Raw genomic sequence first — 26,148 nt, forward strand, 5'->3', positions numbered from 1 at the left:
GAAAAAAAAAGAAAAGATTATTAGGAAGTCGTCAGAAAGACTTTTTTTCCCCCAAAAAAACTACTCACAAGAAATATCTTCAAATTTAGATTTACAGTCTTTCCCCCCACGTCCTGGATTTAGCTGTCAGAAGTGTTGTCAGTGTCTCATCCCACTCAGACGACGGGACGTCTAGGGGATGATATTCAAAAAGGGCCACTCTCGAAGCAGTTCATGTTTCTTCGGGTTTAGAATCTGAATTTCAATCAGTGTTAGTATCACAGAGGAGAGAGGTGATGGAAAAAAAATCCTCAGTTAATCCTGTGCTCTTATCAAGAACTGGATGGTCACACTGCTACGACGTCCAAGCACTGGCCCCACACGGCATGCTTGCACCGTGGACAGGCGAACGGCCGTAGCTGAAATGAAGAAAAATGTGAGGTAGTGGAGGAAGAAGAAGGTGAACAGCATGACGCACCTCAAGGCCAGGGATGGATGATGCGGGAGGAGAGGGATTTTATGTCTCTCTTGACCACCTGTTGAGAATGACCTAGAATAAGAGAAAAATGACCTCTGTTATGGTAAGAAAGTTTCTTAATCTCAACGCAGGAAGCCGAGTTTCTTTGTGTTTCAGGTGAAACTAGTAAGAAAAAGTACAGCAGCAATGTGTTCTCTGACACGCATCTACTGTATATTTTCATATGTAAAAGAATATCTTAATTGATCACACATTGAAGTTGTTAAAATGTATAGACACAGTTAATCAATTTGGCAATTTTCAGATTTCAGCATCGTGTGAGGTTTCAATGCCTCGGTTTGTCATATATGACAGTAAATATATAAAATATATTTGTTTGCGACATCCATCAATTAGACGACGACCTTCATTTTTGTCTGTCAAGCTTGTGTATTTAAATGGATTATCCTATATTCTGTAAAGTAATCGTGCTAATTCTCGTCACGTCACCCTTATTGATACCCTTACCTCCTGTCACCAGTAGAGGCGCTATTTTAGGATATGGTCGACATGGTCATTTTGATCACAAATGACATAGTTCCTCGATTTGTTTTGGACTGTCGGTCAGATAAAACACACCGTATGCGACTTTGTCACAATTGTTTTTTACTTTAATTGACAAAACAATTCAATGATCAGTTCTGACATTCGGCTCCAAGAGCAACTGAGCGTGTAAATGAAGATTTAAGGGAATTTTCAAGTGGTTATTCTAAAGAAGTTGACACAGAGGGACGTGATGACACTGAAATATTCACCAAAATCAGTAGAGGAGGCTGTGTGAAGATAAAAGAGCATCAACTCAACTATTGCTCAGCAGGGTGAGCTCAAGTCTTTGCAGGGGGATATTAAGTAATGAGGAATATAATCTCATATTTTTGGAGGAATTTCAGTCAGGCCTTTGTTTGTGCTGTAAAGGAGCTGGACTCAATGGAGAGAGTGGCCTAAAAACATTGCTCCACCATTCTTTGTGGTCCTAAACGCCACATGGTGCCTTTAAACTACAGTGCTCTGAGGAAAATTTCAGAGGCTTCTCATTTGCAAAGCAGCTGCCAAACCGAGCATTGCACTAATGCAATACTGCGCTTATAGTACTAATAGAAAAAGCCCCTCTATCAGCCACATGTAAACTTATTTAGGTTGCCAGGAACATATTACATTTGGCAAAGTAGATCCGGATATATACATACGATTACACTGTAAAACAATGCGCTGTTGTTTTTCTTCGATCTGTCCTCTCTTTCCTTATTTTCCTCCAACTCACCCCGCTCATATTACTCGTCTGCGGTAACATGAATATTGTAGGACCCAACCCACACCGATTGTTATCAGCGATTGCCCCTCTCATTTCAATGAGCTGCTTATTCTCAGTGTCACAGTCCCCGAGTTCTTCCGAGCGAGGGGACCTCTGGCTGAATCCTCTAAAAACCTGTGGAGGAGGCTGGAGGGGAAGTGTCCGGGGCAGGTGGAGTAGCCGGGGGGAAGGGGAACGAAGAGGGGCATTTTAATCAAGTTGTGTGCAAAGGGGCGGGGGACATGCAGCGTGACGTGGCTAGGAGATATCACATTTTTATTTTTGTACGGGGCCTTTTTGGAGTGAACCACCAACATTGGGGTTAAACAACAACTACTACGACTACTGTACTACCATATGTTCAGCTAGCACGTGACTGTCCTCAGCGTGACCGCTATGGGGTTGCCGCACCTCTCAGCTAAATTTAAAGCCACAGCGTGTAATATGAAAGAAGAACGGAAATGTAATGTATTGCCCAAAACTATTGTGTTCACCTATGTTTAATCACCTGCAACAAAGAACCAATGTTTTTTTTCTCGTCAACTTTGAATGAGTCAAATGTAGTGACGTGAGGTGCACCCGACCTCCGCGTGAGTCGCACCCGACCTCCGCGTGAGTCGCCGTGTTTGCTACGTCGCGTTGAGTGCGGTTGTTGCCCAAAGCGGTCTGGAATACGGCGCGTTCGCGAGCGTTTTTTTCCGCGCTGCCGGAAACGGGAAATGGAATCAGCTGCGCGCCACCATAAGGTGTCCCCTGCTGGGAGCTTTACCACCGGATGCGGCAAGAAAATTACACACCGTAGCTTTAAGAAAATCAAACAAACCAACAAAACGGGCAGTTCCGGAATGGGGGCCAACCATTGGCTAGCGTTAGCAAGCCCGCTAACAAAGAACACAAATCATCTACATGAAATAACTTCTGGGACTACTGGGAGTTTGCTTGAGGCTAACCTCGTGTCCACCGTTCCAGTCCCTGCTCCGAGCTAACACGTCAGGGACCAGTCGATCAAGAAATCGTATCAACCCAGCGATCAAGGACACCCTGGTGCATTACACTAATTACACATCACTAATTATGTGTCACTGCCTGGCGATGACAATTAAAGTTGAAATCTCGCTTGTTGACTTTAAAGGGATGATACGAGGAACAGCTGCTTTTAAGATTGTAAAAGAAAAAAGAAAAGAAAATCATGTCTTCCCTGGGGATCATTTTCAGTCCAGTTTTTTTTTTTCCTTTTCCTCATCACAGGACTGCAATATGTGCTGCACTCATTTTCTGTAGAAAATAGATTAAAAAAATACAAAATTAATATTAATTGTTTTGTTCCAATCAGGCTTTCTAAATTGAACAACTTGACTCTCATTATTAGGTTATTGTAAAAAAAAAACCAACCTAATTCTAACCCCCTAACTGATTTTGTTGAATGAAAAGAAGGGCGATGGGTAAGAAACACTTTTGCACATGTGCAATGTGAAAGTGTTTTGCATCAGAGATTTACTCCTTTCACATTTTGGGTCAAATAGTTAATTTGGAATTGTATCTGATTTGTTAACCTGTGTCATCTCTGACCAGCTCTGATTTTTTTTAATCCAAACAAATGGTGAAAATAAATGTTTCCCTCTGACAAGTGATATAATACAGGGAAATAATGCAGCAGCCATTTGTTATTACCTTCAAGCCTTTGAGTTTGGGGTTTGTACCTCAGCACTACTCTTTGGATTGGCATGGGGAACTAATGTATTTAACAACAGCCATGGGGGAGAATAGCGTTGTTGACACTGCTGCGAATGAATACGGAGCATGATAAAATTATCTCACAATGGGTTCTAAAATGTTGATTTGAATTGCAAAAAGCTAATTTAGATACCTATTCCACTAGAAAATCTAATGAGCTTGAATTATCAGGGATAAAAGTTGGGTTGGGCGATTCGGTCGTACTCGCTCGAAATAGCAAACAACTGTGAAAATCCAGTGTCTTTAAAAGATTGGTTTGAACATAAGGCTTATGCAGTACAGTTGCCCCTCTATTTGCCTGTGTTCTGCCTCCACACTCGCTCAGGATTTATCAGTGTTGTGGCTGCAATCTTACAGAAAAACACATTTTAACTGCCTCCCGCTGTTTAATGTGTTATCACATTCGCTAATAAAATGTTGAGCAAATATATGGTGATGCTGTTCAAGCATCACAGTGTCCATCGGTCTAACTGTTAAATGTTCTCTTCTTTTGCCTCCTCAGCGATGTTACACAGTGATGATGATAACAATCAATAATCCATTTCTGGCCGATACCGGATGCCCTACTGTACATGAATGTCTGCACGTGTTTGACTGGTAGATGCTGTTGCCTGGCTGCAGTGGGGATGAAAAGCACAACACGCAGACATTTTGCTTAACTTTGATCAAATGTTTGTTTGCCTTCTCCCCCACAACTCATTTGCTTCTTTATCATTGCCTGGAGGTTACTTCTGATCAGATTTATTTTGCATAAATGTGTAAGAACATTGCTGCTTCCTTGATTTCTCAGCATGAGCACTGTCTCCCATCGCTGCGGATAAAGACTCTTGTAAACAATCAAAACATCTGATTCAAGCCTGCGTATTTACTTTTTTTCAGGATAAGGCAAAAATTCTATAGCCTTCCTCACAGATAAACAACCAAAGGACCAGTAAAATTGACTACAATGTTTTTACACACTGTGCTCTTTTTATTTTTTTTTAATTTAATGTTATAATAACAGCTTCAAAATCATTTTGATGGTACACAAACCAATGATAGGGAGAATGACATTGCTGTCATTGCTGCCATTGCTTCCGGTACTACCGGAATGGCACTTTGCAACTCTGGTGTACCGTGCAGGACACTTGAGACATGCTTTACGGCATGTGTCATGAGATAAGTCTAGCTTGGCAGAGCCGGCAAAGAAACCGAAGAGGACATTGGCTGAGGAATTGAAGATTTTCTGTGTCACACAAATGGGACATTTGCATTTGTAACTTTGCAGTGGTCAGTGGGCGGACAATATCGAGGATGGACTGGTCTCAGTGCTCTAGGTTAATAATCACAAACTCAATATCTGCTGCAGTCTCTTAAGGCAAGGGAATGGCCACAAGGTTTGAGACAAGGTGAAAGAGAGTTCACTTATAATTATGGAGAAATGCAATCAAACGTTTTCTTAAATGGAACCTGAAGCATGAACAGAGGCAAAACAAAATCCAACCTAAATTCATTTAGCCGAATTGAGTGGCAAGATTGCTCTGTGATTGCAAAACACTTATTTTGGTTTTATCCTGCAAGTGGTGATGGAAACACCATGGCCTCCTCCTTTTTTTAAACAGATCAACATTTGTAAATGGCAATTACATATCTTGTTTTACTTTATTATATCTTGCACTGACATTCACCACTGATGTAAACGATAAATATGGTAAATGATTGCTGGTGTATTTTAAACATAACACAGCAAGAATGTTCATATTTTTACGTGAAGTGATGTTGAATTTGAAATAGCATAAGGGCTCCATTAATATTGATAAAAAGCATAGATTGTTTGATAGTAAACATACAAATATTTGTACAAAATATGCACCGGTATATTAGGAAAATTAAGAAAAACATAAAAAGTTAATACAGCTAATATGCCACCATGGACAGTCATGATTATGATCTTGATGATGATGTATTTCATATGAGTTAGCTGGTCTTTAATTGGATTGGATGGGGTTTACAGCAATGACAGCATGTCTCTAGGCCATATTCTTACAGCAAGTAACGCGTTATATACTTTCAACTCATGCAAAAATAAGCCAGTGAAGCAGAGTGCATTACTTTTACTAATAACTATTTTGCTGTATCTTTCCCCTGCTCAGGTAAACATGCAGCAGCAGCAGCATTAAAAATGTCATTCATTCATCAGCACCGATCCACTCCCAGCCAATGCAGCGTGCCGAGCAGAGCGGTCCACGCTGGTGATTAGTGCGAGATTAATTCCTTGTCCTGTGGTGTGAGGCAGATCCATTTACACTGATTTGGGAAAGGGCTAGTGGTAGATACTCGCCGCGGTCCTATTGGCAGCTAGCTAGATGGTCATTACTAATCTAAAGGCACCCAAGGGAGGGATCGGTGTGAGTGTTTCTGCATGCGAGCACGCAAGTACAAACGTGTGTGTGTGTGTGTGTGTGTGTGTGTGTGTGTGTGTGTGTGTGTGTGTGTGTGTGTGTGTGTGTGTGTGTGTGTGTGTGTGTGTGTGTGTGTGTGTGTGTGTGTGTGTGTGTGTGTGTGTGTGTGTGTGTGTGTGTGTGTGTGAGGGGCGAAAAGGTTGAGACACTGCAGCGGGGTCACACTCATAAGATGTGGGGGTCAACGGCAAAGATCAGCAGGGGTCGGGCCCGTAATGTAAGCCATTTTTCATTTCTCGTCCCGCTCTCTGAGTAGGCGCGGAGTAGTGAACTGCGGGAAATGGCATTTCAATGTGCGTAACCTCTCGCCTGGCGACGTCCCCTCTTGACAGGGAATGGCGGGTCCTTCTCATCTCTCTCAGGCCGGCTCATATATCACGTTTACGGCTCTCGCCTCACCTCTCCATCCCCCGGGAGACGGAGGGCCGGGAGAGCGTGGGCGGACCGAGTGCAGGTGACGCGGGTGGACTGCCTCTTCAATCCGGCGGCTACTCAACAATCAGCAGCGCATCTATCACCGGCCCTTAAAGTAATTTTGAAGCGACTGACACACGTACACGTGTGTCCTCGGCCTGTGATTTAGATGAACAGTGGATGACAGCCGCTGAGCCGCCCTTGATCGTTTAGAAAAGCCCAAAGACTCCTTTTGTTGTGAGTCAGTCCAGCACATAGACCAAGCCGAGGTTGAAAAAGGAGAGAGAGGCGACTGCAAAATTGATATGTCCCCTGTAAACCCAGACGGTTCCGGCCACTTGGTGGCACTAGCAGCCAAAATCAATGTGAGAAAATAGAGGGGGGGGGGGGGGGGGGGGGGGGGGGGGGGGGGGGGTCTGGGTGTAACAGATAGAGCTGTAGGAATGTTCAGCAACCATAATAAAGCATAAGACGTGAATATTCTCAACAGCAGGCACAGGACTATCAAAATAAATCATGCGCCGTAAAGCTCTTATTTAAAGATGAATATTTCAGCTTTTGGGGGGGGGGCGCTAATGTGAGAGCAAGCTCTGCCAGAAAAAAAACTGCGTGCATAACTCCATGTGAGGGGGAGAGCAGTGAGGGATGCGGGATTGCTGTGCAGGAAAAAACCATGCGAGCGCACATGCAAGTAAAATTCATAATTTACTTCCGACAAGTCTCTCTCTCGTGTGCCAGCGCTTCCTTTCCAGCTTCCACGCTCTTGTTGCTGTTGAGAGGGGGGCAGTTAGAAGTGAGGCACTTCTGGGGCCAGAGGGGAGAGCTCGTTTGTGATTCAGGTCGCGCTCGGGGCCTAAATGTCATTGGCCGGAGCGCGGCAGGTTAATTTGGAGGCGTCTTGTCGTCTTTGTCTTCCCCGACCTGTCCTGAAATCTGATTGGATACAGCGTTTTAACACTCAAATGCCCTCTCACACTTATATGTATAAGGTTTTGCATCTATTCTCACCTTCCCGCTCCGCTGTCTGATAATCAGGACAAACTGTATGCATTCATTATTATCACGAGCGGTGTTAACAAGAAAAAATAACATTTTAAAAGAAGTTCTTAAAAAACCATACACATAATTTCTTCGCCTAATCAGACTAGAGCCGAAACAGTTGTTTGATCGAGTTAATTAGTAAGTTAATGGTTTAAAATCACCCTTCGCTGAAAATTGTGTTTCGCTTTGCATCATCTTAATTCGGATGTTTGATCTTCAATGGTGTACTTGCATGTTTTTTCTTTTTTACCTTTCTTATATTAATATGCTGGAGGAGGAAAGTTACAAGACATGCATGTGAACGATCGGGATTTTGTGATGCACAACTATCATGGAAACTTGAAGATGTAATTATGACCACATTATTATCCAAAGCAGAGTATTGGATGTAACTTTACATCTTATTGTATATTGAAAATCTATAGCTTGTTTTACTTTAACTGAAACAACTTTGAGGTGTCACCTTGGGATCTAGGAGCTTTGTGCTCTCACAATTTTCTGACATCTATACGCTGGACAACTAAACCAATCAAAAAAGAATTATCAATAGATGAATCGATACTGAAAATGCCCTTCATTATTCTTGAATACACATGGATCTGTATCGTGTTGTATTGTTACTGCAGCAGTCACATTCATTTCGCAAATACATTTTTAATGATAACTGTAATATATATACTCGAAATCTGCCACAGACAACAGATACTGAAAAAAAGACAATACTCTACAGCCAGAAATACCAAGTCCTAGATTCTCTTCACTACAAATACCAAGAAAACATAATTGCAGAGAACAAGAAAGAATCAAATGAAAAAAAAAACAAATTACTTTGCATACTACTGTTATCTATTTAGGAAATTGCTAATGCCTTTTGTTGAGACTGAGAGCATGATAAATCCACACCGCTGTCATTTTAATTGATATTGCAATTATTTGTATTTCCTTCCACATTTTACCCTGAAGCCTGATAATATTTTGCCCTAATGTCACCAACAATTCTGAAGACGCCTCATTTGGTGAATCATATATCATAATGTAACACACAGAAAATTGAATACTAATCTTTTTTTTTTTTGCTCTGTTACATTAGCGTCTTGTGTTTTTTTGTGTCCTCCATTTTGTTACGACACACAGCTCATTCTGTTCTGCCGATTATCCCGAAGCTGTTCCTCTCTCTGAATATTAATTTCCTTATCTCTCCTTGCCAAAGCCAGAGGCGTCCAGCGCAGGTGTTCTTGTGAATAACACAGCGGACGGCCGGCTAACTGCAGCAGCGAATGGGAAAGTATCTGTAATGACTGTCCCCAGTGCACCCTGGGTAATAATCAGCCCTCGTTTGTCATAATAGCAGGTAAATACTCACGCACGGACGCCGCAGTCATCGCAGTGGGACGCTGGCAGCGGCGGCGGGGCCACGATCATTTTTCACTTGTTTTGTTTTTTTATTAAGTGAACAGGCATTGTCGTCGTTCTCTGCGGCTTTTCAAGTGTTTACGTCCGTAAAATATGTCAGAAATGAAAAAGGCAAGTCATGGCAGCAGAGGCCAAAAAAACAGATTCAAAGTCAGGTCGGAGTACACATGCGGGTACATGAGAGTAGTCAGTCGTCATCTGCGAATCTGCATCAAGGGGGGGGGGGGAATCAACGACGGCATCTTTAGTGCTTCAACATTTACCAGCAGAGGAACCGAGACGTCGTTGGTGAGAGGCGTTTTGTTGCCGGGCTCCCGCTGGCTCGTTATGAAAATGTACAAAGCCAGAGCCCCGAGGCGAACTTTCGCCGTTGTGCTCGAGCATCGCAGTGAAGAAACCTCGGAGATAAGACAAATGGTTCGAATGACCTTTTGAAAAGATCACCATCTCTCAGTTCGCCCGAGAGAGAGGCGAAGCAAGAGGGATAGAGAGGGGAAAGGGAGATGGGGCTATTTCTGTACAGCGAAGGGATAAAAGTGGAATCCCAAACTGTGCGAGTGTGTGTGTGTGTGTGTGTGTGTGTGTGTGTGTGTGTGCGCGTGCGTGTGAGCGTGTGCGCGCTCTATTCGCCCCCCCCCCCCCCCTCTCGCAATGCTTTCTGCTCCATTTACACAAGCTCAGTTTATTTGTCTCTGTCTAGGACTCAAGTGAAGCGGCGGGAGGGAAACGCAGCGGTCGTCCGTTATTCATTAACTGACAACTCTCGTGATTTTCTTTCATTACTCTGCTCTTTTTTTTTTTTTTAATGAAGGAGCTGGAGTCGCGGCGCCCCGCAAAGGCAGGGTCTCCGCGCCCGCGCTGCGCGCTCGGCCCCTCCACATGGGCCCGTTGCAGCGCGGTCCTGGGAGAGCCCGCGCAGCTACAGCTCGCTCCCGGTTGTACGCCCACTCCCGCCAAGCCATTCATCTATGTTGGAAATTTATGGACAGCTCGCCCTGCGGGGCATGAGCGGAGACCTTTTGTAACAAAAAATGTCGGGAAGAGTCGACGGATGTTAAAAGAGGAGAAGAAATATATGGTGAAAACATTAGAAAAGTGGCTGAATAACGAAAGGATGCCCTTACTTTTCGTTATTCCATTGTTCCCCCCCTGCACAGGTAGTGATGCGGAATGTTCACTGTTCACGTTGTTGAAGGGGGGGAAAAAAGCAGCTCTCATATGTGTAAAAAAAGGGCTGGGCGTTATGGCCAAAAATATATTCAAGATAAAAACGTACGTATCAGTAGATATTGATAATTTGAACGATAAATGTCACATTATTGCTTCTTTGAAAGGTGTGGTTTTTCAACTTTTCTGTATGACCAGAGAACGACACACATTTAACCAAATCTGAAGTAGAATATTAAAATCAGTTGTTTATACCTCCTCACCATGCTTGCACAATACATGAGCAATATACTGATATATATATATATATATATGTATATATATATATATATATATATATAGAACTTTTGAGGACAATTATATTTTGATAATAATGATTATCGTTTTCTTGCTTCGCCCCAGGTGACGCTACTTGAAGTAACTTGATTCTCCTTTTCAACCCAATACATATATATATATATATATATATATATATATATATACACATATATATTATGGAAATACACTCCCAGTGCTCTGACGTGCTCTTATCTTATAAGTCACATAAAAGCTTTCACTGCTCCCCTCAGCTCATGTATTCATGTTAGTTGCCTTCAACTTTTACCTGGCAAAGCAACAAGTTTAAAACGTGCTCTCCGCCGCTTTTACAGGTAAAGGTCAGTTTAGTCATCACGAGGAGTAAACAGCTTAACTTGCGGAGATCGGTTGTATTATGTCGTCCGTGTGGAGAGCCTGAGGAGAGGCTCTCAGAGATTTGAATTGTTACAGGGGAGTGTTTTTTGAAGCTCGCCTCACTCGGGACAAACGGAAAATCGCGAAATGGCGTCGGGACGAACATCTGCTCCGCGGTCTTCTGTACCTCGACGCAATCGCTCATTTCGGCAGTTCCGTCGCCGGGCGTTTCTAAAAAAAAATAACGAAGCCGTCGCCCGTGTTTGCTTCCCTCATTCCAGCAGCGTCCACTCGCAGCGGCTGCTATGATAAGTTGCGACCACTGTGACTTAAACTCTACTTACTCTGTAAATACAGAAGAAGAAAGAAGTAAAAACAACAGCTGCAACTCCCATGGCAAACACGCCGCCGTTGCATTACAAACAACATCAAAACTCGGGTTTCACAAGTCGTTTTCCAGCCTTTCTACGGTGCGATCGCCGCCCTGCTGCCTTTTTGTCTGAGCCAGCTGTGACCCTTTGTAGCCCGCAACCGTCTACGTTTTTTTGCGGGGAATGCTCTTCGTTAAAGGTCTCGGAAGAAAACATAAATATTGGAACAACAATTGCCATAGTTACAAATGTGAAAGGGATTTTTCCCCAACACACACTGCACAATTATATATATATATATATATATATATATATATATATATATATATATATATATATATATATATATATATATATATATATATATATTTGCATATGCATGTATGGTCCCTGGTGTGTGTTTGTGGATGTTTATTTCTGATTTCCTATTTCTGAATAGGAAATCAGAAATAAACATCCCCAGCCTCGTGAGTGCAGACATGATCCGACTGCTGGGTAAATGCATTAGCTAATTTGTGTTAATTGTGGCGCCGCGACAGGCTGTTTCCAGGCTCACGGAATTCAAATGTAAAAACGACCTGTGCCTTCACGATGATGCAGCCTATCAAATGTGTCGTCGCGTGTGATTTTTTCTTTTTGCGTCAGTGAGGGTGGGGGCATTACGAGGAGTAGATGAAGTCCGGTCGGCAGCAGCAATCGCTTGTGTCCCAATGAGGGACCGCGCGGTGCTTTGACTTGGTCTTAAACCTTCGCTGAGCGTAATCGGGCAATTAACGAGATCCCCTCCTAAACGTTGTCTAGACTCCATGTTTTTTCTCAGGGGACAGAGACGCCTTTTGTGCGACCTTCAAGACGAGGAGAGCGTCGCCTGCCTACGTCATCAGTCGTTTTGTTTAAGCCCCGAGCCCCGTTCTAAATGAATCGTCTTATTGTTATGCGTGACGTGCGAAGCCATAAACATCCGCGGCGCGAGTAGGAGTGTGCACGTCTGCACAGCGTCGCTCCGTCCCGAATCGCCCCGTCCAAGGTCTCTCGCCGCTGACGGCTGATTACCTACCGCCGGCAGCTTAGGCCAGCCGGTTGCGGGGCCGCGGTCTCTCCCGCTCGGACATGCCACACATCGAGCCTTGGCTGAGCGGTTGTTTACAACGGCCCCGCGTTAATTGCTCATCAAATTATTGGCTTAATGGCAAGACACGGGAGATTGGAACGGACATATGGATGCGGGGTGGCGGGCCGTCCAAAAGCTTCCCCGCCACACTGCGGTTTTTGCATCCGACGGTGTCTATTAGCCGAACGAGCGGAGGCCTACTTTAGCAATAATCAGCAGAGGCAGCGTGGGGAGATTAAAAAAAAAAAAAGAAAAAAATCGGCCAGTGGCATTATTTTCCCTTCAGCCTTCCAGAGTGACAGGCCTATTATACAGTGCGTGGAATTTATGAGATGATCATCTTTGATGGCCTGGATGTCTGTCGCTGGCTGCAATGTTTTCTATGGTAATGATGCTTCCCCTCTGCCTCGGACCACAGAGCCGCCGTCCGCCCCGCGACTCCACCTCCCTGCCGAACAGCGATTGTTGACGGCTCCATTAAGGGGTGAAAAAATATTTTCACCCCCCCCCCCCCCCCACCACCACCACCACCACCACCACCACCACCACCCGCCATCTTAACCACTCAGACGCTTTATATTCACTCATCCGCCGAGCTTATTTATGTCGTCGTCGTCTTCCTCGGCGCAGGGGTGCATCAGGTTTGAACTTGTCGCTTTGATGGAGGACTGGGGGGGGGGGGGGGGGGTGATTTGAGACGACCTTGATACAACTTCTGCACACGGGGCGATGTAGCGGCGCCGCGGCAACTGACGCGGGGAATCCAAAAGCCCTGGCCTGGAACAGTGCGCGCCCCGAACTGTCGGCCATTACGGCTGCACCATAACCGAGCGGCGGATCTCACATCCATCACAGGTGTACAGTAAACCCACCTCATCTGTCTAGTGGCAAAAAAACCCCAAAACGACTGTCATGTTGTGCCTTCGATTTATATCGACGCATCACACGCGTGTAATATACCTCTAAATTGATTTGTTTAAGGGTGCCTACTCGCAACGCTCATCAATTCCTGTCTGGAGGCCGAGGAAAGACCATGCACGATGGAGGCTCAATATAAGGAGCTGTGAGACCTCTGAAAGACAGGGCCGGGTAACAGAGGGCCCGGGGGCAGAAGTCGGCCATGGGCCCCCCTCGAGATCCCCGATGTCCTCGGAACAACTGTAGTGTTCAAAACACATTTAATTCAGCCACAGACACTAACTAGCTCCACTGCACTGGTAAAACTGACCAGTTTCCCAGTTAAAGGGATAAACGTTTCTATTGTCGCCGTCCAGCGACAACCGTGTTTCTCCACATTTGGCGATTTTGAAGTTTTCCAATGCACTGTGGGATTTAAATGCTCATTTAGGAGGTTTAGATAATCCTGAATTTAGATAATTTTTTTTCTCCATTTGTATTATATGCTGGCTGTCTCTTTGATTCACAACATGAACTGCTCTTCAAATGTAGGGAAATAATCCCGTTTATTTTAGTTCACATGTATCATTTGGATACGTGGTTTCACAGGACAGCCGTGGTGTCTCTTCCCATCTGGATGAACTTGACTAGATGGATATACTAAAGGTCGTGTTTCCGCCACGGGATCTTTCCCCAGGGAACAGAAACCTTTTGAGGAACCTTTTCCCCTTCTCTTTGTTTTCACTAAAGGAAAGAGTGTCTAAATTATCTTTTGAGGAGACGGTTTTACCCTTGGGACTTTTAGGATCTAGTGTTTCCGTGGCACTGTTATACACCCAGCATTTTTTTTTGTTTCAAAAACCAAAAACTTTGTTTCATGGATTTTTATTGCTATTGTAAGATGCAGAAAAAAAAACATACCTGTTAGAGTTCAACTTCTGGCTAGGCGAGAGGTGATGCAGTAGATGTAGTAGAAATTCTGCCAATGGCAGCAACACAACAGTGTACATGTTCATATCTGGGATATATCAGTGTTGAAACTCGGCATCCAACACTATATTTGAATTTAAAGTCAAATCGTTTTCAATTCATAACATTCTTGCAACAACACCCCCCCCCCCCCCCCCCCCCCCCCCCTCTCAGAACCATTTATTTATTTGAAACTCGAACAACAAGATAGAATATGAAATCCGACCTCTGAGATTTGGAATCTTTTGACACTTTTTTTTTTGTTCCCCCCCCCCCCACTGTGGGTATCGTGGCAGTAATTGCTTTTGAGCGGTCCCTGATCCATTTACACTGCACACTGCGTTGCAAAGCTGGAAAAAGCCTAGTTTGTATTTGACACGTGTCCTCTTTTTCATCTCCTTTCATGTCTGAGAAGTCATTGTGACAATGTACATTTGGGGTAGACGTTGTCTTTTGACTTTGGACCCCCGGGGAGGGTGGGGGGGGGGGGGTGGTTTGAAAGACAGCGTTATTATTATTTTCTGTCTGAATCTTTCATTCTTGATTTCTACACTTAAATGAATACATGTCTTCTTTTTTTCTTTCCTCACATCATTTGAAAGATTTATGAAACAATAAGGATGTCGACAAAATGAACCCCCCAAAAACATTCCACCTCAAACAGAATAATAAAAACGATGTTATGGCACAATTGGCAGTGCACATAAACCCCCTCTGTACCAAAACACTGAACAACACAGAACCAGACACTCTAAACACTTGAATTGCAATCCAATATCCTCTCTGTTATTCCCCACTTTGGATTTTGAATATGGAGGTGTGCATTCCAATTATCCTTTGTCGAAAAACATGAACGCCAGAGAGTGGAAGTACAAAAAACACCAAACAATTAGTTTTTTTCCTGCAAAGTCTCTTAGCTTCAGGGTGGGAATTGGAGACAAAGACAGCAGAAAATGAACCAACCAGATGAAATGTGCAGCATCGTGGCGGATGCCAAGTGGCCGGGTCACAGAAATAGGGACTCTAAAGCTGTTTTCACACATGAAACTACAACGAATGGCCTGAAAATTGGGTCCAAAGTTTGCTGTTCACACATCAGGGGAACGCGACAGAATATTTTGCGGGTCAAATGCGTCCCCAGCGGCAGGAACTTTTCAGGAACCTGCAGGTGTTCTGCGTCACGATGGGGGCTGACAGGAAAAGATCCAGCAAATGTCCCGAGCAAGATCTCAAGAGTCCATATGTAGCAGAAATCGAAATTTCTCATTTGTTTCCATTTTTTTTTTTACGTTTTCCCCCTGTCCCGCCACATTTAATCCCGTGCCCGCACCCTTGGGTGGAAGTCGAAATCAACGCCGAGGTCGCGCCCGTGTCCTCGTTTGAAGGCATTCCTTCCTCCGAGTCTTTACGCAGTTTACGCAACGTCAGGCACACATTTCCGCCCTTCGGTCACACACCACGACATCGCCTCTGTTTTTTTCGGCCGCAAAATGGACCCGTTCTGTCTCCTTCTTGTTTTTCCCGCTCTGCAATTGTGCTCGTGTGAAGGACACGCGGACACGTATTGAGAGAGATGAGATGATGAGAGATGGCTGATTCATCCTGGCAGAGCACAAAGGCGATCGCCTCCCCGGGCTGTGAATCACTCTCTCTAATCACCGGCTAATTAATATTTGATGTGCCGGCTTTACGAAAACACGACTGCCGTTGACCTGTACATGCTATGGATTTAGCCTCGCCTTAGGTGCTGCGGCGCGTCCCTCCGGGGGGAAAGATTACGTAATGGGGGGGGGGGGGGGGGGGGCAACGGAAATTTCTGATATCCCAGGAAAAATAAAGTTTAAACTCGTGCGATATATTCCCTGCTACCAGACGTCGCACTGGCGCCAAACCCTGTTGGTCACGACCCCGCCCACAACTCTCTCCCCTCCTTCGTGCCCAGCGCGATGTGTTAAACCGTTATTAGAGATAATTCTGTTACGCTTAGCCAATCACAACGTCAGAGAAATCAGTGCCGTAGCTACGATTTCCCCCCACCCAATCCGCGTCTTTTACGTCACGAGGCGAATCCTCTCTGCCGTCTTCACGTTAATGAATGGAGATTTCATGACATTGAGGGAGACGCATCTGCATCTTGCAAAAGATACAAAAAGAAAAGAGTAAAACCACCCCCCCCCCCCCCCCCCCCCCCCCCCCCCGACGAAGCGTGTTCGACAGCTCACCGCGAGGCGGCCGGAAAAATTAAGTGTGATGCAAACGCACCGAAATTGAATCAATTCGCCGCCTCTTAAATGGATGCGATGCGCGGGAGCCCGGAACGCTCAAATGAATAAAGAAGGAATTTCTGGATTTAATGATGTTGTTTTGTTTGTGCATTTCTTATCTTCTTTTTCTCTCCCCCTCTGGCTTGATGAAGGTTCCAGAAGATCGGGCGTGGAAAAGGGAGGAAGAGAGATATCAGATGGCGAGGCGGCGTTGGAGGCAACCGGCGGGAATGAAGTGACAGGCCGTGGTGGAGCGCAGGGACAGAATCAAGAGGTGAGGGGAGCGTATTAAACTGATGAGTAGCCATGCGGAAAATAGTAAAGTGGGGCCCCGTGCAGACACACAAACACGACGGCATCCGGACGTGTGCGCAGACGCTGAGGCACGTGACTACGGCAGGTTTTCGGAAAAAAAATCTCAAATAACCTCAAATCAACAAATAGATGCTTTTCGCTCCAAATGTCAAACAGTCCACGGGGCAGAGCCACATACAAGCAAGACACCCAGTTGTTTGTGGCCAATTTGTGTCACTCTGCTGTCATTTTTTGTTGTTTCGCGTCTCTCTCTGGTCGTTTCTCATGGTTCATGTTCGTGGTTACTGTGGCTCCGTGCTTTGTTTTGTGAGGTTGTTGTGTGTTAAGTTGTGGCCATTTTGTTTCGCTCGCGTTACTTTGTGTCCTCTTGTGCTCATTTCTCCGTTTGTATGTGGTTGTTTTTCGCTGCCGTGGTGTTTTTTACGTCATTTCGCAGTCGTTTTCCGGCTCTTTGTAACCATTTTTTATCCCTTTTGCGGTCATTTGTTACCATCTTCATTATACTTCCAGTGCTCCTCTTGGCTCCTCCTGTCCATATATACAGTATGCACACACACACACACACACACAGAGGGTAGGGAATGAGTAAAGGAGGAGGACGTCTCGTATGCGTCAATATGGCCAAACACTGTGGACGCTTCTCAGGGACGAGCCTGTCATCGCCGCTGACATATTGATCACCAGTGGCCTCCCCCTTTTTGTGCAAGACGGCCTGCGACACTTGATGATCAACGTGGAACACAAAGCTTCCAGCGGTGTGGACACATTGACAGCCTGTGATTAAATCAGCGGCGGTGGCGGCATTGTTGACGACAATGATGATAACACTGAGGGGGGGGGCTTATCTGAGGAAAGGGCGAGTGCGGCTTAACACCGGCGCACGCATTCTCCCATAGATGCTCGCGGGCGCTGATGGCGGGGAAATTAATTTGGGCTAAAAAGTGGAGCATTCATCATTGAACCGAGTGGTCAGCCGACGCGGAGTTTTCTGCGGAGCTCACGCATAATTGTTTCCAAAGCGTTATGTTTTGCCCGTCAGTCACAAGTGCTCCGCGTTTGGCTGTAATACATCTGAATTAAGCGCCCGGTGGCACTCTGTCACGTACGCCCCGTCGCAAGCCGTTAAATACACAAATCGGGTTTAAATGAACACACACACCACTTGTCTCGCCCGGTTTGCAGGGTAATTCATCTTCCAACTCCATGATTCTGTTATGCGGTCAAATTGACAAGTAATCCATTGCTGGTGTCCTTGTTGTCGACATTAAGGTCATTTTGTGATTGTTGCATGGAAGGAACAGGCTCGCGGCTCCGCGGACGGCCGCGCACGGTGGTGGGGGGGTGACAGGAGATACGCCAGGTCAACGTTTCACCACACTGTACACTGCATAAGTGAATTTGGAGCTGGCGCATAACAGCCCGCTAAGGCTATGTTTGGTCACAAAACAATTTGAAAAGAAGTCGCGTTGTCACTTTCGATCCATGCGTCCTCCACAGACACTGTGTGTTCCTTTGGCATCTGCGATTCTCTTTGTGCGTGAGACCAAGAGGCACCGGCCTGTTTAAATACCCGTCGAGAGACAGCGCGAGTTGCGCGCGCTACATGCGTGCTCGGGCTTTAAATAGACCACAGCTCATTATCCACAATTACTTTTCACAATAACCTGGGAAATAGAGTGGGAACCTGACACGGTTGTTAAAACCGCTTTCTGGAAAACCTTTGCAGAGGTGTTGGATTGAGCGGAAAGATTCCTTTTTGTTTTGTTTTTTTCAATTTTCTGATTAATACACAAGAGAGTTATTGTTTTGAGGAATCTGCTCATATGTCAAGATCAGGATAATGAATCATTTTTTTGGTCCCGCAAAGCAATGTCTGCTGCCAGCCTTGTCAGGTGTCGAGACACGTTTTTTATTTTACTTTTTTCGACGTTTTCCCTAGTTTTTTTCTCTCCAAATATCTGCAGTTGTTTTCCAGCAAAAGTCAAAATGTGGTGAATTCCAATAGAAAACAAACAAAGCGTACGTCAATCCGCACGTCCTCAGTTACTGCCTCTGCTCGCTACCTGCCCGAGGCTCTTTCTGTCTTTAACGTTTCACCCGCGCAGACGGTGTACAAGTAAAAAGTACATCATTACCATTACAGGACATCGCAGCCTTTAGTTACCACTTACAATAGTCTTTAAGCTAAAAACTAAACTGGCCAAAAATACCAGTTACTCTGATATGACCCGAACACAGCGTTACTTCGTGATCGCCTTTCGCGTATTTCCCACTATATTGCCAATGCGCTTTCCCCTTCTGCAGCCTGATCGGGGCGCCGCAGACGCACGTCAAGGGGAAAGCAGGTAACAAAATCCAGGAATCCGGGAGAGCCGCTCCGTTGCCAACACGTCTCCGTGCTCAAACCAGCGGGAACGCGTCCTTTGAAGCCGGTTGACGAAGCGCAGTCAGCAAACTCCTCGTTTCATCGCAACAGCCGCTGCCACGGCTGCTTATCCGACTCCAGCCGTCAGACGTAGCAAGCAAGACACATCGAGGTGAGCACATTCTGAGTGGCTGACTGAGAGAAAGAAGGCCGAGAGCCCGGGTCATTACGAAACCCAGACAGCCCCAGTGCCCAGCAGCAACCCCCGGAGCCCGTCCGCATCCCAGCCTCCGTCCACAGTCTGCCTTTTCATAGTCTGTTAACCCTGACTGACAGAAATGTGTCCGATGATTCGCCTAATCAGAGTTGTTTCACAAAGCCCCTCAGGCAGGCCGCGTGTTTCGGATCCTCTCCGATCCACGGTCGGGTCAAAGCAAAGCATCCGGGTTTTTTTTTTTCCAACGCAAATTTTCAAATGCATGTGTCTTGTCGCAGCAATCATCATCATCGGTGATATCGTTGCAGATTTATATATCGTAAAAAGGGGAGGACATATTTAAGATGCAGGTAGGGAAAAAAAAAAAAACCTTCACAAGGGAGATGAGAGGGAATTTGTATCTTTCATCACCCTCCTTATTACCCTTAAATTCAAAAATCGGCTCCAAAGCAAATGTTTATTATTCGGGAAAAAAAACAACGAAAAGCGGAGAAGCACGTGCCCTCTCCCATTATCATCCATCCGCCTTCGCCATCTCTCCCTGCTCTCTCGTGTCGATATCTCCTCTTTAACCCACAGCGTGTAATAACTGTCATCTGCCACGCCAGTGAGCCATGTAGTAAAACCGCTGCTCCTTATATTTATCCAGGCTAATCTAAAAAGCCGTCACGGCTGCCATTACAAAAGGGGAAACGATGATTCATTTCGACGCGGCTCTTGAGGAGGGATGGGGGGAGGGGGGACGGGGGGGGGGGGGGGGGGGGGGGGGGGGGGGGGGGGGGGGGGGGGGGGGGGGGGGGGGGGGGGGGGGGGGGGGGGGGGGGGGGGGGGGGGGGGGGGGGGGGGGGGGGGGGGGGGGGGGGGGGGGGGGGGGGGGGGGGGGGGGGGGGGGGGGGGGGGGGGGGGGGGGGGGGGGGGGGGGGGGGGGGGGGGGGGGGGGGGGGGGGGGGGGGGGGGGGGGGGGGGGGGGGGGGGGGGGGGGGTGGGGTGGGGGGGGGGGGGGGGGTTTACTCCGAAGGATGTCACTTGGAGAACCCCCTCGCCTTGAAGCCGCGGCGTCGTTGAGGCGTAGATCGGTGAGTGGGAGGGTGGTTACCTGTGCCGACGGACAAGGTGTGATTCATTTGGTTTCGACACTGGATATGGAAGTCCATCCTTTCCCACTCTCCAGTTGTGCCGCAAGGAAGCACAGCGCCTTGCTTACGTGTCACGTTCGCGCTTGCAAGTGCCTCGAGGCCGTTTTTGCCTTCTCCTTCGGTTAACCTGAAAACAAAACCAACCTTTCTGTGCCCCGCCCGTCTCGCTGACGGGCCGATGTCAATGGCATGAGCCAGAGGGAGCCCATGGGAGGGGGAGGAGACGTCTTATGAAATGCGGTGCGACGCTTCTGAAGCTGTGTCGCGCGGGTCCCGCGTTTTTTTGGCGCGACCTCCGTGTGAGACATTGACGTCGCTTCTTCATTGAAAACTCCGCTGTCGGAATATTGAGCGGTCCACGTGTGTGTGCGCGTCCACCCCTGCGCGCGGACAACGGTCATCGTCTTGGATTCATCTCACGGGTCATGTGTCTCTGTGTCGTTCGCTGATAAAGTTGTAAAAAGTCCTGAAAGTCAGAAAGCGCCTGCATTTCCTGTCATCTCATTAAAAAAGGGGACACGGTCCGTCGGAACAGAGCTATTGATGGGTACAATCGATTGGACTCCGGGAAAAATTGACAACAACAGACTGAAATTCAACATCCCCTCAGACGTTCACGTCTTCGCCCCCCCCCCCCCGGACGCGGATGCCGCTCTCCCAACACTAATATTCACCTCCCTAATAAAAGTCGTTGAGAGCTCCCCAGGCTTTTATTAGCTTAGCAGAAAGAAAAAAAAAGACAGCCCTTGTCAGGTCCCGGTGTATGAATCCAACTGTGCATGAAGCCGTAACTCAATCAGTTTCTGGCACTCGACACTCCCGAGCTTTTAATTACCGGCTTCAGACGAATAATTACGAGCAGTGATTCGAGTTTCAGTGACGATTTCATACACTGATACGTCTGTTTGGAAATACACAATGAAAGTTACGGTGTCCTTTTGAGCTCAAAACATTAGAGTCCCAGTGGAAGCATGTATAGCCGCCTGAATTACTGACTATTTATGGACGACACAGAATATCCAGCGTAAAATAATCGAATATCTGCGTCTGCAATTAGTATGAGGGCATTTGATCTGATCCCGCCGCTCGCCTTCGCCAGCACAGAGTCTCTGCAGAACCGCGGTGTCGAGCTGGATCGGTGACCCCGACTCAGTTCGACCACAGCCGTCGGATTTTATGACAGGTGAACCAATTTTTTTTCCAACTGAAATCCAGAAATCGATGATGGAGCTTGTTCCAAATCACATTTGAATGGATAGATAGCAATGCTTTATGTTGTTATTATTTTGTTCTAGCTTTCTAGAAGGCTCTTCGGAGATATTCCCTAACTGAAGGAACTTTGACAGAACTGCTTCTTTTGAACTCAATTAAATATCTATCCACTTTTAAGATGTTATTGCAAGGCGCGACGTTTGCGTGTCCATATTTTCCTCTCCATAAATCATGGCCACCGTGTGTGTCAATCTGTGGTTTTTTTTACAAACGTTTAACCCAGCAAAAATAAAATTGCGCTTTCCGCCTGACAGCGACACTATGTTAAACTGTACGTTTGCATGTGTCGTGTCCCCGCCCCCGACGAAGAAGACTTTGTCGGAGTGTGAAAAACGCAGGCGTAATCGTTTCACGGCCCGTGCTAACGCCGCTTCCCCGGCGAGAGGGCGAGAGATGCACAGTGGCCAGCAGTGAAGAGTAGCTGCTTGCCAAACGCTCCGAGGGGCTAGACGAAGACGAGGCCCTCGCCATCTGGACAGCCCGAGGCCAGGCTGAGAACGACTCCCGCTCCGTCGCTGGCTCTCCAGATCTCATCCGTACCGCGTTTATTTTTTTGCTTTTCCTCTCGCTATTTCTTCATCTTTGTTTTGCCCTTTCGGCCTCTCATCCCCCACCGAACCCTTCCCATCTTTGATGCTTACTCACACTTGGCGATTTCAGTTCCCTCTTCCTCCTCCTCCTCCTCCTCCTCGTCTTCTCTCCGCCCTCTCAAGGATTTATCACTCTTAATTATCTTAACTATCCCGCTGCATAGTCGGCTTGTATCTGGCATATTTAATCTGGGATTCAGCACGGCTATTAGTTACACTCAACATGCGGAGGCTAATTGATTTAAGGAAAGCGAGATTTGCTTGTTGGTGCTGATGGGTTTAACTAAAGGCTAATAGGGGAGGATGGAGTGCAGGCAGCGCTGGTGGATACGCGAATGAGGCGCTGAAGCTGCAGAGGAGAGTTTTTCCTTTGTCTTTGTAAACTCTGCATCTCTTTCACGCTCCTTGATGTCCAAATCGGTTCATTTCGACTTCGCCCGAGCTCAGGGAGACGCGGTACAGTGCATGGAAAATAGGGATTCTGAGCTATTTTAATGGCTCGCAGACACAAGTCCGATTTTTTAATTTATTTTTTTAACTCTGTCCCTGATTTACATGGGACAACTGCGGTACGGATAAATATTTTCGGTTGGTGGGGAAACAGAGCGGCGAAACAGATGTCTGTTTAAATGTCATGTTTGTTGCCGAGGCTGCGCTGACATTTGAGTCCCCGACTTTCCACCTCCCGGATTTGTGTGCGCTGTGAGTCATTACCCGAAAATTCGGGTTGAGTCAGAGCTGTTGCCGTGAATAAACATGATCTAATTGATAGCTGGCCGCTTCACATTAATGAGCGAACGGGACCAGAACCCCCGCAACGCCAGCAAGGTTGGAAATACTGTATACTGTTTGTGTGTGCGCATTCCGAGTCTTTGCATCAGCGTGCGTCCGCGTGGGTCTGTGTGTGCGTGTGACTCCTACTGCATATGCAGTTCGGTGCGGCCGGTGGCCACGGATATCGATAATGGCATTGGGGACACTCAGCTTCTTGTCTTATTAATCACACCAGGCTGAGCGGTGACCTTTCTCCGAGCCCACTGCTCTGGGCCGAGCCAGATCCCCTGCCTCCCTTGCCCCCCTCGGGAGCAGCGGGCTGACATCACTCACCCCGTGTCCGCTAATGTCAGCCCCGAGCCTGGCCGCAGCAGCTCACCGGCCCCGACCCCGGCCCCCGGCCCGGCGCCCCCGGACGGAGCCCTGGATGACAGAGACATTGATCACTCAGGAAGCTCGGGTTGTCTGGGTCCTGGCCGGATAAGCGTTGGGGGGGGGGGGGGGTTGGTTGTTTGGTCTGTGTTTGTGTGTGCGTGAGCTTGTGTGTTTTGATGCAGCCCCAATTGAGACTGGTGAGCTTAATTAGACCCTCGCATCCGGGCCTAATGAGCGAATCAAGACCCATCATTGATCAAGGATCAACTGGCCTTGAGCTGTTCTCTGATTGGTCGAGAGCGGTGCCCTGTGCTGTGCTGCGCTGTGCCGGTCACATTGTGGATTGTAGCAACGAAAAGAAGAATTGAACCCAGGCAAGGATACGTTGTGTTAGCTGCTTAAAATAAAAGTGTTTGTTCCCGTTTTGTAACAATAATCTGAGTGTGCATGGAGGTCTTTTTCGCTTCAGAGAAGAACTAGAATTAAATCATGTACTGTCAACTGTTGAAACAATAAATGTGAGGAATTCAATGACTTTGATGCCCTGCACCCAGGTTGATATTAGTTTAAAAGGAATCGTTGTGTTGTGTCATGATGCATTATGTATATCAAGATTCTGTTACATCACACGGTGCTTGAATTTAGCATTTTTACATTTGCTGTATGTACAACAAGTATGTGCGGTGCACTGCATTGTGGCATGCTCCTAAGTTTGTGCTAAAAAAACTAATAAAAGTACATATTATTTTTTTTTAAAAGATTAGAAAATGTGCACATTTGTCAAAAAAGCAGGGAAGTGAATTTGCATTTCCCTGGATGTTTTCTATTTGACATTGTTTTATTTAGTGTGACATAATACAATTCTTTGAGTTCCATCATGAATACACATCTATAAATCTATCTATTAAAAATATTACGCCACATCAATTAAGTTATTTTTGTGATCCAGTGGTGTTTGTCTGTACATCCATGGGCACATGGCAAACAAGAACTAAAAACAAGAACCAATAGCTAATTTGACATTATTTTGACAAAAAATTGTCAACACATATAGGCAGAGAGGTGCAGGTTATAGTTCAAAGGTCGGCCCTACATTGCTACACTTTGTTTGTTCTGTGTCCATCCATGGATATACTGCAGTTGGTCTCCGTGAAAACAGTGTGGTGGGAAAGGGTTGAGCTTTGACTCAGGTTACTGTGGGGTGAATATTGTCCTTTAACTGCTGCTCTTTTTAAAGAGATGCCGACAGTTCTAAACAATTTTGTCCGTCGTGCTGTAATGCCTCTGCCAACCAGTCAATTTGCAGGAAATGTGGTCACAATTATGAGGGGAAAAAAAGGGTTTCTGCAAAACATCATCACAATGAATTTGCGCTTTGACATAATTAACGCGTCCTTTCTCAAGTCATGACCAAAAATAAAAAAAGTGTTTGGTGTCTTCAGGCTGACCTTGACCTTGAGTCCAAATCATCATCGGTGGCGACTTTGAACAAAGTCATTTAAAGCATCGCCGCAGATGATATTTTCCTTTAAGACGCAGTTCTGGCGTTGAACGTCAAACCCTGATGCCCGATCCACGCGTACGAACAGACAATTGTCAGAGTTCCTCCAACATTACATGGCACCACTGCAGTTTTTCTGTAGCGAACACGGCCCAATCCTGCCTTTCATTGTCTGGTCAATAACTGGTTTTGTACACATGCCTGTTGGCAGCCGCACCAGGCAGCCCAAGCCGTAGGGATTCCCCCCCCCCCCCCCCCCCCCCCCCCCCCCACCCCAACATGCAGGAACATCCTGTCTGGCCGATGCAGCGCTCCTCGTCAGGACGGAAAGGGCATATGTACAAACACGGGCCGCGGTAACACGGGACGGCGGTTGGCTGTGGGATGTAATATTTGGATTCGCTGGGCATCCTCTATTAAATTGGCAATCCTCCGTGTACTCCGCCAGCGTAAGGTTCTCTGAAGACGCCTTGAAAACTGCAAAAAAAAAAGCATGCCACACGAAGGAAGTAAAACAATACGTTTGTGAAGTTGTCAGGGATCGTTAAATTGCCTTTAATTGTACTTGATGTTTTGGGCATTTTTTTTTAAGTCCGCGGATGTTTCTTTCCACGTATGAAAGTAATTGCAGTGCCGGTCACGTTGCAGCGTTTCACGTGCGTTAGAGAGAAGAACAAAAAAAAAAAAGGGACTGGTGGATAAAATAATCATTCTAATTCTGCTTTTGTTTTCTCCCTGATTCATGTGCTGATGTCATATTGTCTAGAGGAAAAAGTCCGACCAGTAAAAAAAACCCCACAAAAACCCCACACGCATTAAAGTAGACATCAAAGTACACGTTGATTGGGGTGCAGCAGTACAGGGGCGCCGACATTAGGCAAAAAATAATTTCATTCAAATTATTCAAGGATAAAAGGGTGAGAAGGAGGATTGCAAGTCAGCACTTATATTTGCGGAGTGTGCTGTACTTTGGACTTCTCCGCACAACTTTCAATAAACACGCTTTCATAACAAGCGCAGTCGGCACCTCGTGCGTAATGAGGAATGATTGTTGATTCCGTCCCCCGGAGAACAAATGAATTTCTATTTCGTAATAATGATTGCCAAGGTTTCAGCCCTGACGACTTTGCCCCGTGTTGTTGGCAAACTTTTTCTGCGTGAATTTATGGCCAACCTCCGCAGACAGTGAGCTGTGCACGGAATCCACAAAAAAAATTCGGTTGTATTATGCAGATTTGTTTTTCCTCTCTCGTCTTTGTTGGTATTCATTTTTGACCTTTTGCTTTGTTTACTGTTTTCTTGAGTCGCGAGGCATCTTTAAA

General features: G+C 46.3%; 1 long non-coding RNA gene across 4 annotated transcripts in view; it reads left to right on the plus strand.

Moving 5' to 3' along the window:
* Positions 1-26,148, plus strand: part of LOC124849336 — a 279,602-nt gene that overhangs the window by 66,017 nt on the left and 187,437 nt on the right. For all 4 annotated transcript variants that reach the window (XR_007031941.1, XR_007031940.1, XR_007031938.1 and 1 more), the window contains one exon: positions 16,434-16,555. This is a non-coding gene — a long non-coding RNA (uncharacterized LOC124849336). The remainder of the gene's footprint in view (positions 1-16,433; positions 16,556-26,148) is intronic.

Source organism: Scophthalmus maximus, chromosome 12 (genome assembly GCF_022379125.1).
Source record: "Scophthalmus maximus strain ysfricsl-2021 chromosome 12, ASM2237912v1, whole genome shotgun sequence".
In the NCBI taxonomy this organism is placed as follows: Eukaryota; Metazoa; Chordata; class Actinopteri; order Pleuronectiformes; family Scophthalmidae; genus Scophthalmus; species Scophthalmus maximus.